This window comes from Ahaetulla prasina, chromosome 2 (assembly GCF_028640845.1).
Source record: "Ahaetulla prasina isolate Xishuangbanna chromosome 2, ASM2864084v1, whole genome shotgun sequence".
Taxonomy (NCBI): domain Eukaryota; kingdom Metazoa; phylum Chordata; class Lepidosauria; order Squamata; family Colubridae; genus Ahaetulla; species Ahaetulla prasina.
Window position 1 is genome coordinate 301,388,253 of NC_080540.1, and position 15,875 is coordinate 301,404,127.

Below are 15,875 nucleotides of genomic sequence, written 5' to 3' on the forward strand. Positions count from 1 at the left end.
TGCGCCCACGAGCAAACTGGTAGCAACGGGATTTGAAACCCACTACTGGTCTATATACGTGTACAGAGGTATGTGTGTGTGTGCATATATTACATATACCTATATCCATGCCTGTCTGTCTGTTTAAAATTCTTTTGAGAGTGGACATCAGAATTTAATTTTTAATGCGTCCTAATATTTACATTGAGGGACGCGGTGGCTCAGGGGCTAGGACAGCTGAGCTGTCAATCGAAAGGTTGGCAGTTTGGCGGTTCGAATCCCTAGTGCTGCTGTGTAATGGGGTGAACTCCCGTTACTCGTCCCAGCTTCTGCCAACCTAGCAGTTTCGAAAGCACATAAAAAATGCAAGTGGAAAAAATAGGGACCACCTTTGGTGGGAAGGGAACAGTGTTCTGTGCGCCTTTGGCATTGAGTCATGCCGGCCACATGACCATGGAGATGTTTTCAGACAGCGCTGGCTCTTCAGCTTTGAAACAGAGATGAGCATCGCCCCCCTAGAGTTGGGAACGACTAGCATGTATGTGCGAGGGGAACCTTTACCTTTACCTTTAATGTTTACATAGAGAAACTGACAATAAAGGTTATCCTATCTATGATGGCTAACCTTTTCCAGACTGAGTGCCCAAAACGCACCTGCGTGTGTATGAATACACACTTGCACCAGAACCTCCAAAATGCAATGCAGGCACCCTTCTCCACGCGTGCTGCCCCCTGCATGTGCCCTGCCCCCCCCACATACGCATGCAGCCCCCCGCATCCCCGTGTGCGACAGAGACCCAACAACCAGCTGGCCGGTGGGAGGTGCACGCACATGTGTGGTGGAGCTGAACTGGGGCGACGGCTTGTGTGCCCACAGAGGGCACTGGGTGCCACCTGTGGTACGTATGCCATAAGTTTGCCAACACAGTCCTATCCTATCCTATCCTCTGCACATGGAAATTTGGCGAATCCAAGGTTGAATAAATTATTATTAATTTAATTCAGGATTGAAATAAATCTGTCCAGTTTTACTAAGGCAGAGAATTTTATGGTCAAAGGGATATTAGAAAGGTGCAGACGAGCTCTTGCAATCAGGAACAAGGAGAATATTACAAAAGCCACCGCTTATGAGTACAAAAGAAGGAACTGTGTTTACACTAACGTTTTACACAACTGCATTTTAGTTTGATGCCTGCTGTGAATGTGGGCTGTCTGATTAACTCTGCAGCGTTTTGCAATCCCAGAAAAAATTGACCAAATTATTCTCAGATTAATCATGGAAAATATGTCATGGAGAAGAGCCAGCAAGTGGGACCTATTTTCCATTGAGCTAATTAGGGGGGGGGGGAAAGGTTACTACTCAAAGAAAGGATTTCCAAAAGCATAATTTAAGTAGCAGCAAAATATATTCTTTTTGAAACTATTAGATTGGATTTGGAAGGAATGTTTCAGGCACATGGAAATATAAATCCATACCTGCTTGTTACTTTTATTTGTTTGCTGAATTTAGAGAGTGCCTCAACCTGAAACTCAAGGTGTTTCCTTACGATGCATAGAAATGAATTGGCTGTGGTAAATTAAATTCAAATGAATTAAAATTTAAAGCTTACAACACTGACCATCCAGTGGTCATTCTAGGCCATCCAGAATAACTCAGTTTTAAGTAGTTCCTGGAAGGTTAATTGATGGAGACATTGAAGAGGTGTGGAATCTTGGTGCTCCCTGAACTTGTTTTCTTGCAGATGTTTCATGACTCAATTAGGTAACATCATCAGTGCTAGAAGGAAGTGAGATTTGTGGAGTGGAGATGGAGAAGAGAAAGAAGAGGGAGAAGGAAGGAGAACTGTGGGCTGCTTGGTTATGTCTGAGCTTTGTTGTTTTCTTGCAGATGTTTCATGACCCAACTAGGTAACATCATCAGTGCTAGAAGGGAGGGAGGTTTGTCTGTATACAAATGGCTTGTCAGTGTTGATGGGAATGTTCTTTCTGCTTCCTTGAATATGCTGTTTTTTAGAATAGAATAGAATAGAATTTTTTTATTGGCCAAGTATGATTGGACACACAAGGAATTTGTCTTGGTGCATATGCTCTCAGTGTACATGAAAGAAAAGATACCTTCATCAAGGTACAACATTTACAACACAAATGATGGTCAATATATCAACATAAATCATAAGGATTGCCAGCAACAAAGTTACAATCATACAGTCATAAGTGGAAAGAGATTGGTGATGGGAACGATGAGAAGATTAATAGTAGTGCAGATTTAGTAAATAGTTTGACAGTGTTGAGGGAATTATTTGTTTAGCAGAGTGATGGCCTTCGGGAAAAAACTGTTCTTGTGTCTAGTTATTCTGGTGTGCAGTGCTCTATAGCGTCGTTTTGAGGGTAGGAGTTGAAACAGTTTTAATGCTTGTTTGTTTGTCTGAGTAGGTTGTTCCTTCATTGGGGTATCATTTCATACTTGATTGTTGATGTGGTATTAATCCTGATGTTAATCCCTGCTTATCTGGGTGTTGATTGTTGGCGAGGAGCTGTTTTGAATTTAAAATTTAAAATTCAAGAGGATTAAGAACCACCACACCTCATCCTGGCCAACGTTTTGTGTGTTGCGTGCCTTCATGTCCTGGCAATGATCTGAACAAATCCCTGCAGTTTTCTTGGCACGTTTTCTTGGAGGGTTCGGCCCGCCGAGGGAGGAGTTGGAGGCGAGGCTGGCCCTCTTTTAGACCCCCCTTTTTCTGACATCAAGGCCCAGAGTGACTGTAACACCAAGGCCGTACGGACTGACTTGGAGGAGAATGGCTTATCATCTGGACCTGGGAAAGTGGGGCCGTTTGGGTTTGGGGGTAGAATAACGGCCCCACGGAATCCTGGAAGTCCATTGTCCATCTCGCCAGCCAGGGACTCTAGTCTTGCTGCAATGACATTTTGCCATCTTGACCGGCTTGGATGGACTGCTGACTGTGCTGTATTTTTATTGATGCGAAGATTTTCAACTGCGGACCTTCTTGCCCTGCGAGATTCCCTCTCTCGCAGGTCTGGCCCTCCACACTATCGAGGGCACATCTCGAGGACGGGTTTTGGAACCCGAGAGTTGGCATCAAATCTAGGAGGCTTAGGGATTTTAATGAACTGTTTTAACTGCTTTTTACCAGGGAGTTTTAAGGGAATTTTAAGGGGAGGAAACTGACGGGTTTGGTTCTGGGGGTGGATGGGCCCATCAGGAAGGGGCTAGGTCCACCATGTGTTGTGATAACTTAATAGGTCCTGGGGTTATGGCGAGGGGTGTCGTTCCAGTTTGTCAGGGTCGAGCTATTATTACGGTAAGTGGGAGAGGCAGATATGACGGAAGGGGGGGGCCACATCAGGATTTGGGGGCTCGCCCTCGCTGTTTACGAGCGATTATGCGTCGCCCCCAGGAATTTCCCGTGACCCGAGTGGCCAGGATAATCGGGACCTGGGCCTCCGGCTGATGTTATGTAATGCCAGGTCCGCGGTTAATAAAGCCCCCCTGATTTCAGATCTTATTCAGGAAGGGACCGCGGGCGGTATGGGCGCATGGAGACCTGGTTGGGCACTGAAGGGGGTTCCGCCTGGTGGAGATGTCCCCACCAGGCTTCCGAGCATCCCACCAGCCGGGGGCCCAGGGTAGGGGTGGAGGGGTGGCGGTTATCATCAAGGAGAGTCTGGAGCCGAGGGAGACCACTGTGCCTCAGATAGCTGGGTGTGAATCCCTCTTCGTGAAGTGGGGTCGTAGAACTCAGGTGGGCTTGTTGATCACGTACCTGGCTCCTTGCTGCGTGACTACAGCCCTGCCTGAGTTGTTAGAGTTGCTGGCGGGTTGGCAGTTGAGACCCCAGACTGCTGGTCATGGGGATTTCAATTTGCCATCAGCCGGCGTAGCATCCTCGACAGCTCAGGAGTTCATGGCTTCCATGACGCCATGGACCTGATTCAGTTAATTGACGGCCCTACCCACGCCGGGGAGGTACCCTAGACCTGATTTTTATCTCTGGCCAGTGGTTTAATGATCTGGTTTTAAATGATTTAGTTGTGGAACCTTTGTCATGGTCAGATCATTTTCTCCTTCTAGACTTTCTGACCGCTACCCACCATCGCAGGGAGACGGAACCAATGCGTTGGTTCCGTCCCAGGCGCCTGATGGACCCGGAGAGGTTCCTGACGGAGCTTGGGCGTTTCCGAACACCTGTCCCACGACTCGACTGAAGAGCTAGTTGCGGCCTGGGAACGGGCGGCTGGAGCTTTGGACCGTGTCGTGCCTTTGCGACCTCTGACCCGGCCAGTCTCAACCAGCTCCTTGGTTCTCCGAGGAGCTGAGGGAGATGAAGCCGGAGAAGACGCCCAGAGAGTGCCTGGAGATCCAGCCGCTCTGAGGCTGACGGACACTAGTTAGGTCCTATAGTAGGACCTACCTAGTGGCAATGAGGCTGCGCGCTCCCACGCTTCTCCTCATTGCGCCGGCAGATAACCGCCCGGCCGCCCTGTTTGGGTGACCCGCCGCTCCTCCAACAGGAGGGGCGGAGGACCCCTACAAGGGCGTGCCGAGGAGTTTAACGGTTATCTATACGACAAAATCGCTCAGCTCGGACGGATTGGATCAAAATTGGGTAGATCCAGGCGAGGGTTCCGAGGCCCGCCTTGTTGAGGTGGTTTGGGATGACTTTGATCCTGTGACTCCGAGGACATGGACAGGTTGCTGGGCAGGCTGAACGCCACCACATGTTTACTGGATCCGTGCCTCCTGGTTAGTACTGGCTACTCAGGAGGTGACACGAGGCTGGCTCCAGGGATTACAAATGCTTCTCTGAGGAGGGGTCTTTCCGCTGCCTTGAAAGAGGCTGTGGTGAGACCCTCCTCAAGAAGCCTTCCTGGACCCAGCTGTTTTAGGAACTATCGCCAGTCTCCAATCTTCGCACGGCAAGGTTGTAGAGAGTGTGGTGGCATGTCAGCTACCCCAGTACCTGGATGAAGCTGTCTATCTAGACCCGTTCAGTCCGGCTTCCGGCCCGGATACAGCACGGAGACAGCTTTGGTCGCTGGTGGATGATCTCTGGAGGGCCAGGATAGGGGTTACCTCTGCCCTGGTCCTATTAGACCTCTCAGCGGCTTTTGATACCATCGACCATGGTATCCTGCTGCGCCGGTTGGAGGGGTTGGGAGTGGGAGGCACCGTTTATCGGTGGTTCTCCTCCTACCTCTCTGATCGGACGAGACGGTGTTGACAGGGGGCAGAGATCGACTCCAAGGTGCCTCATGTGTGGGTGCCACAGGGTCGATTCTCTCACCCTCCTGTTCAACATCTATATGAAGCCGCTGGGTGAGATCATCAGTGGCTTTGGGGTGAGATACCAACTGTACGCTGATGACACCCAGCTGTACTTTTCCACCCCGGCCACCCCAGTGAAGCTGTCGTGTTGTCCCGGTGTCTGGAAGCCGTACGGGTCTGGATGGGGAGGAACAGGCTCAAACTTAATCCCTCCAAGACGGAGTGGCTGTGGATGCCGGCACCTCGGTACAGTCAGGTGGAGATGGGGCTGTCTGTCGTGGGTGGATCATTGGCTCCGATGGGGGAGGTACGCAACTTGGGCGTGCTCCTGGATGGCGGTTGTCCTTTGAAGACCATTTGGCGACCGTCTCCAGGAGAGCATTTTATCAGGTTCGCCTGATCCGCCAGTTGCGCCCTTCCTGGACCGGGATGCCTTATGCACAGTCACTCATGCCCTTGTTACCTCTCGCCTGGACTACTGCAATGCTCTCTACATGGGGCTCCCCTTGAAGAGCACCCGGAGACTTCAGCTAGTTCAGAATGCGGCTGCGCGGGTTATTGAGGGAGCGTCTTGGAGCTCCCACATAACACCTATCCGGCGCAGACTGCACTGGCTACCTGTGGTTTTCGGTGCGCTTCAAGGTATTGGTTACCACCTTTAAAGCGCCCATGGCTTAGGACCGGGCTATCTACGGGACCGCCTACTGCCGGCTTCTATCTCCCATCGTCCGCACGCCCACAGAGAGGGACTCCTCAGGGTGCCGCCAGCCAAACAGTGTCGACTGGCGGCCCCAGGGGAGGGCCTTCTCTGTGGGAGCTCACCCTGTGGAACGAACTTCCCCTCGGACTCCGACAATTACCTGACCTTAAGACCTTTCGCCGCGAACTTAAAACTTATTTATTTCATATGGCTGGACTAGCCTGATTTTTATTTTTATTAGATGGGTTTTTAAAATTGTGTTATTTTACAGGGGAGTATGTTTTTAACGTTTTGGGCATTTAAATCAGTTTTTTAAGGGTTGTTTTAAATTATTGTGTGTATTTATATTTTATCTGCCTGTTCACCGCCCTGAGTCCTTCGGGAGAAGGGCGGTATACAAATTAAAATATTATTATTATTATTATTATTATTATTCAGAAGGGCTTTTGTTTTCTTCTTCCACAGCTGAAAGAAAAAGACTGGCTTACCCAGCTGGCTTTGGGCCTCAGGTAGGATGCCACGCCCAATCTCCATCCTGAGTCCACTACAGAGTTAATCCTCAATTTACAACCATTCGTTTATTGACGGAAAGGGTTGAATGCATTTCGAATACATGTCTTTTTGGTCATTGCAATGCGATGCTACTCAGATTGGATCCTGCAAATTGTAGTTACATGTAGATTATGTTGCAATACTCCAAATGGGAGGTGACCAGGTGACCCTAAATACAGGTAGTCCTCAGTTAGTGACCATTCAAAGTGACCGATGACCATTTTTCATGCTTACGACCCTTGCAGCATCCCCAAGATCACGTGATCAAAATTTGGGGATGCTGCAACGGCCAGTAAGTGTGAAAAAACCGTCCCAAGTCACTTTTTCGGTGATAGGTAACAGTAAGAGAGTTGGAAGGGATCCTGGAGGTCATCTAGTCCAACCCACTGCTCACACAGGGATTCGAAATGCTGAACGGCCGACATTTGCGATGGACAAGCTCAGTGTCTTAGCCACTGATGTTGTATTAATATGTATTAATATTAATGATGTTGTATTAATATGATGTATCATTTTTTTAAATCCCAAAACCCAACCAGTTTTTTCCCAACCAGGGGGGGGGAAAATAGGAAAACCCTAAAGGAGCTTCCCTCAGCTCCCAGTCAAAAGGTTTGGACCACATTTCCCATCCTCCCCTGCGAGCGAGGGGCGTTTCCCCCTTCCGCCACACCACTCCTGCTGAAGAAGACGCCCCCTTCCCTCACTCCGCCAGCTCTTATTGGCCGACTCCTTCCGCGTCGCGTGACCGAGGCGGTGACGCAGGGCGGCGCCGTTGGAGGCGGAGGCGGAAGAGGCGGGGCTGGGACGGAGAGACAAGATGGCGTCGCCCCATTACCGAGGAGCGTCTGGAGGAGGGAGCCGGTGGGCCTTCGCCGTCGTCGGCCGCGAATTATAACTCGGAGCCGCCGCGCCGGGGGTTCAAGAAGAGGAGAAGGAGGAGGAAGAGCGGACGCAAGGTCCGAGGCGGAGCCGTCCGGGTGAGTAGGCCTCAGCGCCGGCCTCCCCTTCTTTCCCGGGCGCCGCTGAGGTAAAAAGGCCGTTTTCTCCTCAGGGAGGGGAGGGGGCGCGGAGTCTGCGCAGGCGCAGTACGCCCGGGGTGTGTGTGAGAGAGACACTCGGCCCGGGGGTCGTGAGAATGCGGCTTTTCCTTCGGCCCGGCGTTGCCGAGGAGCCGGCCTGGATGTTCCCCCGGGCCCCTGGATCAGGCCTCCGCGTTGAGATTGGACTCCTCCGGCCTTTGAATGGGCCTCTTGCCGCCCTCTCGGCCCGTCCGGCCCGCTGAGAAGGTGGCTCCCCTTTGCCAGCCGCCCGTATTTGGGGAAGGGGTCGATTTGGTGTGTGTGGGGGGGCTGCCCGGCCTCCTGCTTCGGGGGGTGGGCGGGGGAAGAGGCTTGGGCCACCGACCGAGGGGCGTTTCCGAAGCCGAACCTTGTTAGGGTGGATTAGAGGAGCGGCCAAGGATACTTCCTGGTTTGTGTGGTTGCTGCTAAAAAAGGGTTTGCCTGGCCTGACTGGCAGGACCCGCCTTGTCTCTATTCACCACCCCAAATAGGTGGTCTTAAGGAGAGACCCCCTTCTAAGGGACTGGTCTTCCTGCTTGAGCGGGGTGAGGGGGGGAGGCTTGGATTAGACCAGGGGTCTCCAACCTTGGGAACTTTAAGCCTGGAGGACTTCTGGGAGTTGAAGTCCTCCAGGCTTAAAGTTCCCAAGGTTGGAGACCCCTGGTCTAGTGGATGATTTATTACCCAGCTAGGGAACATCATCACTCAGAGGAGGGGGGGGAAGGAGGAGGGGAGGGGGAGGAGGAGAACTGTGGAGTCCTAGATGCTCTCAGCGCTTGGTTGATTGATTGCAGGTGTTTTATGACCCAACTAGGATTATTTCTAGTTTCCAGCAAAACCATGCCCTAGCGAACAACAGATTTCTTTAATGACCAGTGTTCTCTGAATAACCACTGCAAAAAAAAAGGTCATAAAAGCTTTGCTGGCTGGGGAATTCTGGGAGTTGAAGTCCTCCAGGCTTAAAGTTCCCAAGGTTGGAGACCCCGGGACTAGAAGACCTCAGGAGTCCCCTCCCAACTCTTGTCGTTCTGCTTTTGGTGGGTGGCCATAACGATCTGCAGGAACTAGAAATGGGGGAAACTGATAGTACCCTTAGGCTCAGCAATGAGTGTTATCAATAAAAAGAGAGTGTTTGTATATCGGGGTTGAATGGGCGGTGGTCTCTTGAGGTTGGTGGTTTGCTTGGCAGATGTTTCATTACCCAACTGGGTCACATCATCAGTGTTAGAAGGGAGTGGGTGGGGCTTGATCTCTGTTTATATATCAGAGCTTACTCTGTCATTTTGGTGGGGGGTTAGGGTTGATATTTCCTTGATCAAGGTATTGTTTTCTTCTTTTCTACTCGGCTACTAGTAGAAAAGATTTATATAAAAGAATTGAAAAGATTCGTAGCTTGGGGTTGAATTACGGGGGTTTTGGCACTCTCTGAGTTTGGTTAGTTTGCAGTTGGGAAATTTTAGCTTATTCAAAGGTGGTTAAAATACAAAGCGCCAAAATATTTTTTTAAAAAAGCAACCAAAAAAATTAACAAGAAAAAGAAGAAGAGACTTAATGGTTAGTCTTGGTTGTTTCCTTGTAGACATTTCATGATCAAACTAGGTCACATCACTGAAAGTGTTAGCTAGTTGAATAGAATAGAATAGAATTTTATTGGCCGAGTGTGATTGGACACACAAGGAATTTGTCTTGGTGCATATGCTCTTGGGCAATGAAACATCTGCAAGAAAACAAGCTGAGAACACCAAGGGCCCCACAATCCGTGTTATAGTCTGCAATTTTAATGACTAGACCATATCAGTCTCACTTTAGAGATAGTTTGGACTAGGGTCTCCCAAGTTTTATACTGGTCTTTACATTCTGTGATTCATTTGCCTGGCACAAGTTAAGGCAATATCTCTCTGACAGATGTTCACCCTTCTCCCCTCCCCCCCTCAAGAACAGACACAGTTTTGTAAGGGTAGGAACTACTGGGCCTTGGATGTTTTCAAAAATTAAACTCACATTTTTGGTGAGGCCTTGAAATACATAATCTTTCTGCAATAATAGCTAAACCTTGTGTTTGTGTCACTATAAATTCATGCACACTTGGCAGATTGTGATACCATTCTATATTTTATATGTAAGAAAATCCCTAAGAAATATTTCTACATGTTTGTCTATAAATCAAAGGAGATAAAACTTGATTTTCAGGGTGAGGTGACTTGTTCTTCTTTTTTGAATGAGATCTCTTAATCATACAAGGGTCCTTAAACACAGTCTGAAACATACTTAAAGATCAGAAGTCGGTTTTAACTAGAGGCAAAGCTCTTTCTGAATTGGAAAGATTACTCTTCACCATTCTCAAATAAATACAGACCTCCTGTTATTTTGCTAGACAAAACCGGTCTTTTCTCCTTGCAATAATCACAACTGGTATGAGGGCATGCATCTGTCTCACACACTGAGATTCTAATCTATAACCAATAGAGAGATGGAAAGCTCTTGTATCATTTGTATAGTGTGGGTTATAAGGGAAGTTGCCTATTGATATATTGTACGCTTCTTTTTTCTTAATTTTTTGGAATGGGCACCAGTAAGGAACTGGATTCAGTCAGTCACTGCTGATCATTGACTAATTACTCAGCTAAAACTTTTTATGAATATCATTGATTAATTTGGTGTTCTACTCTTCCTAGACTTAAACGTTAAGTTTTCACACAAAATTACATGTAAAATATATGTTTATCCCTTTTTTTGTTTACATGATGTATTGACAAAGGAAATTTAAAATGTTACATTTGGTTGCGGGGGGGGGGGGGGGATGACAGATTACTACAGTGCCTAAAACTATGGAAGCATTTAAGCCTAATGATCCCTGTGATGTAAAATGGGTTCAAAGATGGAAAACTTTCAGTTTGGATTTGCAGAAGACAGCTGGGCAAACAAAGAGAACCAAAGCATTTATTTTCAAAGATTCTTGCAAAATAAACAATTTATATAGTGCAGATACTAGAACAATTAAAACACGATATTCTGTAAAATATTGGAAGATTATAGAAAGTGTTGGCCTTCATCAAAACTGGCATAATAAATTCTGAATGCATAAAGGTGAATTGTGTTGTTTAAATGAAAGTCTTGCTGACTTGTGACAGATTTCAGGAACTGTCAAGGAAGGCTTTTACCGGTAAAGAGGGGAAAAGTTGCAATTTATCTGTGGTAGGTAGATTGTGTAACAGTTATACACATGAACAACAGGTTTTGGAAGTTTGTGATAAATTCTCACTGAGCTATGTAATCTGAGCTGCAAATATCATGGGGTTTTCCAAATAAATTTGTTCTCAGTACAAATTTGCTAGGGTAGTATTAATTGATAAAATAAAACAGTCACCTATTGAAGCCTAACACCTAATAGTCATTCTCAAAAAATGAATATTCCTGAAAGCAGATCTGACGCCAGATCTGACAAACTTTCCAGAAAGTCAAGATTGCTAATTAACAGTGTCAAAATATTTTCAAATTGATCTGTTTTGAATTTGAACCTCTTACTTTAAACGTGAAAAAGGAGGTTTTGATCCTTTTGGAAACATTTTATCTAAGCTTCAGATTCTTCCAAAATGATTTATGAGTCCTGCCTCGAGCTGAAAAAGAAGTAGACTTGCATTCAAAATGGGGTGCTTCCCATGCTGTGTGCTTTTTAGAAAATAATAATTATTACATTTATTCGCCACCTATCTCTCCATGGGGCTGCTCTAGGCAGCTCGCAACCATAAAAAAAATATGAAGAAATAGAAAAGGAAGTTTAAACAAGCGAAAGTAAAATAATAGAATAATAAAATAAACAGTTGCTGTGATTATGGACTGAGTCAATGCTGGCAAGGTTCTCCCCTGGTGTTAGATGTTCCAGTTATAAAAAGGATAATTTTATAAAGAATGTTCACAAAAGGGCAGAGGTTTCCTTTCTGTATTTTTTTTTTATTCTTGGCTTTTAGCTTTGCATGAAAGAGATGTAACAGTTTGTCATGTTTGTGGGGATTGTTCAGTTTATGTTCTTACCGGTTAGCCCAAATTTGAGATTTATCATTACCTTTTAATGTGGATAAAGTTCACAGTTTTTTATGCTTTCACATTTATCATAATACTGTATGTTATACTAATTCAGTTGCATAAAGTTAATATCAGATTGGCTAATTCACCTTTCTCATTTGCAGTTTGATTACAGCACTTTTTTTAACCTTTGGTGTGATCTGAAGCACCCCAATTCAGCTTTTTTTTCTCTTATATAATTGCCACAGTTCCCAACATTGTCCACTATATAGGTAGAATTGCTTATATGCTTTTAAAAAATAATAAGTGTTTCAGGAGTGGCTGTTTAATGCTGTGTAAATAAGAGATTCTTACACCCACCAAGAAATTTGGCTAAACATGAATACTGGTTTCAGTTATTTGCTCTTTCAATATGAAAGTACATGGCAAAATAGTACAGAATTGAAACGCCAAATTATTCAATTATTTCTCATTAGCAAATGTTTAGCTGGCCCAGTAGAATCCAATTATCCCTTTGAGTTACAATCTGTGAGTGTAAATACATGTGATGTGTATCAGAGAAGCTAAATTCCTTGAGCGTGCTTTTCTTGTAACTAATAATGCACCCCAATATGTTCATAAAGTATTATTTTCTTATAGTACAGTATCTTTTCTGTTCAGTGCCTTAATCACAGCATGGGGTATGATGGGATAAAGTTACCTCTTAATCAGCTGGAAAATTCTTGCATTGATTAGAAAATTGATTTTATTACAGACTGTCTAGTCTAATTTTCCTGTGGTTACTTTTTATCAAGACAGTGCAGTAATAATAGAGCTGGTCGTATCTCAATGCAAGGAATACAGGTAGTCCTCAACTTACAACAGTTTGTTTAGTGACTGTTCAAAGTTACAACGGCACTGAAAAAAGTACCTTATGACCATTTTTCACACTTAGGACCCTTGCAGCATCCCCACGGTCACGTGATTTAAATTTGGGTGCTTGGTAACTGGTTCGTATTTACAGTTTCCCAGGATCATGTGATCATGTTTTGCAAACGTCTGACAAGCAAAGTCAGTGTTACTAATTTAACAACTTCAGTGATTCACTTAACAAATGTGGCAAGAAAAGTCGTAAAATGGGACAAAATTCACGTAACAAATTTCTCACATCATAAATTCTGGGCTCAATTGTGATCAAACGTTGAGGTCTCTAATTGTACTGCATGTCTTTTAACTTTGCTTTCCACTGAGTGTCATTTCCTATTTTGAACTCTCTGTTTTCTGTCTGTATGATTGATAACAGAGTAGGGTTCAGCTCCTCATATGGAGATATTGTCCATCTCCAGAAGGTAGGAGTTACACAGTGGTTTTTTGTGAAAATTGGTAAGTTTTCTCCATAGATTTTAGTTTTTATTTTTCTATCTTTTAAAGCCAGATTCTTTAGTTTATGAGATGAAGGAGGTTTTTCATTAGGTCTCCTTATTCCACTCTAGTTATGATGAGATAAGTCTTAAACTCTTATCTAAGAGTGGAAAACTCTTAAAAATATCACCGGCTATGGCAAACCTCCTTCCCAGGCTGAAGGTAATCAACAACTGGCAGATGACCTGAATGAGTTTTACTGCAGGTTTGAAAGGAAACTACAGCCACCTATCTCCACAACCCCCATCTCAGACACACCAACAACAGCCAAGCCTCCTACAACTGACCCCATTTCATTGGGTTCACAACCCCTAGTGATCACAGAAAAGGAAGTGCAGGACCTATTTCACAGACAAAAGCCAGGAAAAGCGCCAGGCCCAGACAAGATAACTCCTTCTTGCTTAAAAGTCTGTGCTGACCAATTGGCCCCCATCTTCACCCATATTTTCAATAAATCACTAGAGATGTGCTATGTTCCTTCTTGCTTCAAACGCTCTACCATCATCCCAGTGCCAAAGAAGCCCACCATCAAGGAACTGAATGACTACAGACCAGTTGCTCTAACATCTGTAGTCATGAAAACCTTTGAAAGGCTAGTGCTTTCCTACCTGAAAACCATCACGAATCCGCTTTTAGACCCCTTGCAATTTGCATACCGAGCAAATAGATCAACAGATGATGCTGTTAATATGGCTCTGCACTACATCCTACAACATCTTGGGTCTCCAAAGACCTATGCAAGGGTCCTTTTTGTAGACTTTAGTTCAGCATTCAATACCATCATTCCAGACATTCTTCTAACTAAGCTAAACCAGCTACAGGTACCGGAACAGACTTGTAAGTGGATCACAAGCTTCCTAACAAACAGGAAGCAGCAGGTGAAGCTAAGCAAGATCACATCAAATACCTGTACAATTAGCACAGGGCCCCCCCAAGGCTGTGTGCTCTCCCCACTTCTCTTCTCTCTGTATACCAATGACTGCATCTCCAATGATCCATTTGTTAAGCTACTGAAGTTCGCAGATGACACAACAGTGATTGGTCTCATTCGAGACAATGACGAATCTGCATATAGACGAGAGGTCGAACGACTAGCCTTGTGGTGCAACCAAAACAATCTGGAACTGAACACACTCAAAACCGTAGAAATGGTGGTAGACTTTAGGAAAACCCCTTCCATACTTCCACCTCTCACAATACTTGACAACACAGTATCAACAGTAGAAACCTTCAAATTTCTGGGTTCTATCATATCGCAAGATCTCAAATGGACAGCTAACATCAAAAACATCATTAAAAAGGACAACAAAGAATGTTCTTTCTGCGCCAACTCAGTAAGCTCAAACTGCCCAAGGAGCTGCTGATCCAATTCTACAGAGGAATTATTGAGTCTGTCATTTGCACCTCTATAACTGTCTGGTTCGGTTCTGCAACCCAACAAGAAAAACACAGACTTCAGAGGATAATTAGAACTGCAGAAAAATAATTGCTACCAACTTGCCTTCCATTGAGGACCTGTATACTGCACGAATCAAGAAGAGGGCCGTGAAAATATTTGCAGATCCTCGCATCCTGGACATAAACTGTTTCAACTCCTACCCTCAAAACGACGCTATAGAGCACTGCACACCAGAACAACTAGACACAAGAACAGTTTTTCCAAGGCCATCACTCTGCTAAACAAATAATTCCCTCAACACTGTCAGACTATTTACTGAATCTGCAGTAATTAATTTAATTTAATTAATTTAATTAATCGTTTCATAGTTCCCATCACCAATCTCTTTCCACTTATGACTGTATGACTATAACTTGTTGCTGGCAATCCTTATGATTTATATTGATATATTATCATCAATTGTGTTGTAAATGTTATACCTTGATGAACGTATCTTTTCTTTTATGTACACTGAGAGCATATGCACCAAGACAAATTCCTTGTGTGTCCAATCACACCTGGCCAATAAAATTCTATTCTATTCTATTCTATTAAAATGAAATACAGGTGTAGTCCTTGTTTGGCAATCACAGTGGGGAGCTGCAACTCGATGGTTAAGTGAAACAGCAACCATGGTTTATGATCTTGCTTCAGCCCTCCTTTGTTTTACCAATCTGCCATGGGAAAGGCCTGGAGTGGGTCACAGTTCCTTTTTCATCAGCCATCATAACTGCAAACAGTTGCTAAATGAGGCAGTCACTAAATGAAGACTATCTGTAGTCGGATCTACAAGGAAAGCAGGCATGGGCAGAATAGTAATTTTTATTTTGCTGCTTATCCCACATTTTCATCATAGAATTGTAAGCCTAATAGTTTCTTATCCACTGTCACTTATAAGTTAGATTTACGTTTATCAAGATGTAACCTGAAGATGCAATTACATTGTGCTAATAAGCTTAGGGTTGAATTATAGAGTCATTGATGTGCTCTGAGCTTGTTTGTTTGGAGATAAAGGTGGATCTTGACTTAATGATCACAACTGAACCCGAAAGTTCTGTTCTGTTACTAAGCGAGGTGGTTAAGTGATTTTTGCCTGATTTTCCAACCTTTCTTGTCACAGTTGTTAAGTGAATCACTCAGTTGGTAAGTCAGTAACATGGAAGTTAAGTGACTCTGGCTTCCCCATTGACTTGGCTTGTCAGAAAGTTGCAAAAGGGGAATCATGTGACCCCAGGACACTGCAGCCACCATAAGTACATGCCAGTTGCCAAGTGTCTGAATTTTGATCACATGACCATGGTGATAGGATAGGATAGGATAGGATAGAATAGAATAGAATAGAATAGAATAGAATAGAATAGAATAGAATAGAATTCTTTATTGGCCAAGTGTGATTGGACACACAAGGACTTTGTCTTGGTGCATATGCTC

The 15,875-nt window shown here is 44.9% G+C and overlaps 1 protein-coding gene across 1 annotated transcript in view; it reads left to right on the forward strand.

The window, feature by feature from the left end:
- The first annotated feature begins 7,317 nt into the window (after positions 1–7,317).
- UBAP1 (ubiquitin associated protein 1) overlaps positions 7,318–15,875 on the forward strand; it is a 37,272-nt gene continuing 28,714 nt past the window's right edge. The window contains exon 1 of the mRNA XM_058171957.1: positions 7,318–7,498. The gene's annotated coding sequence lies outside the window, so the exon portion shown is untranslated. The remainder of the gene's footprint in view (positions 7,499–15,875) is intronic.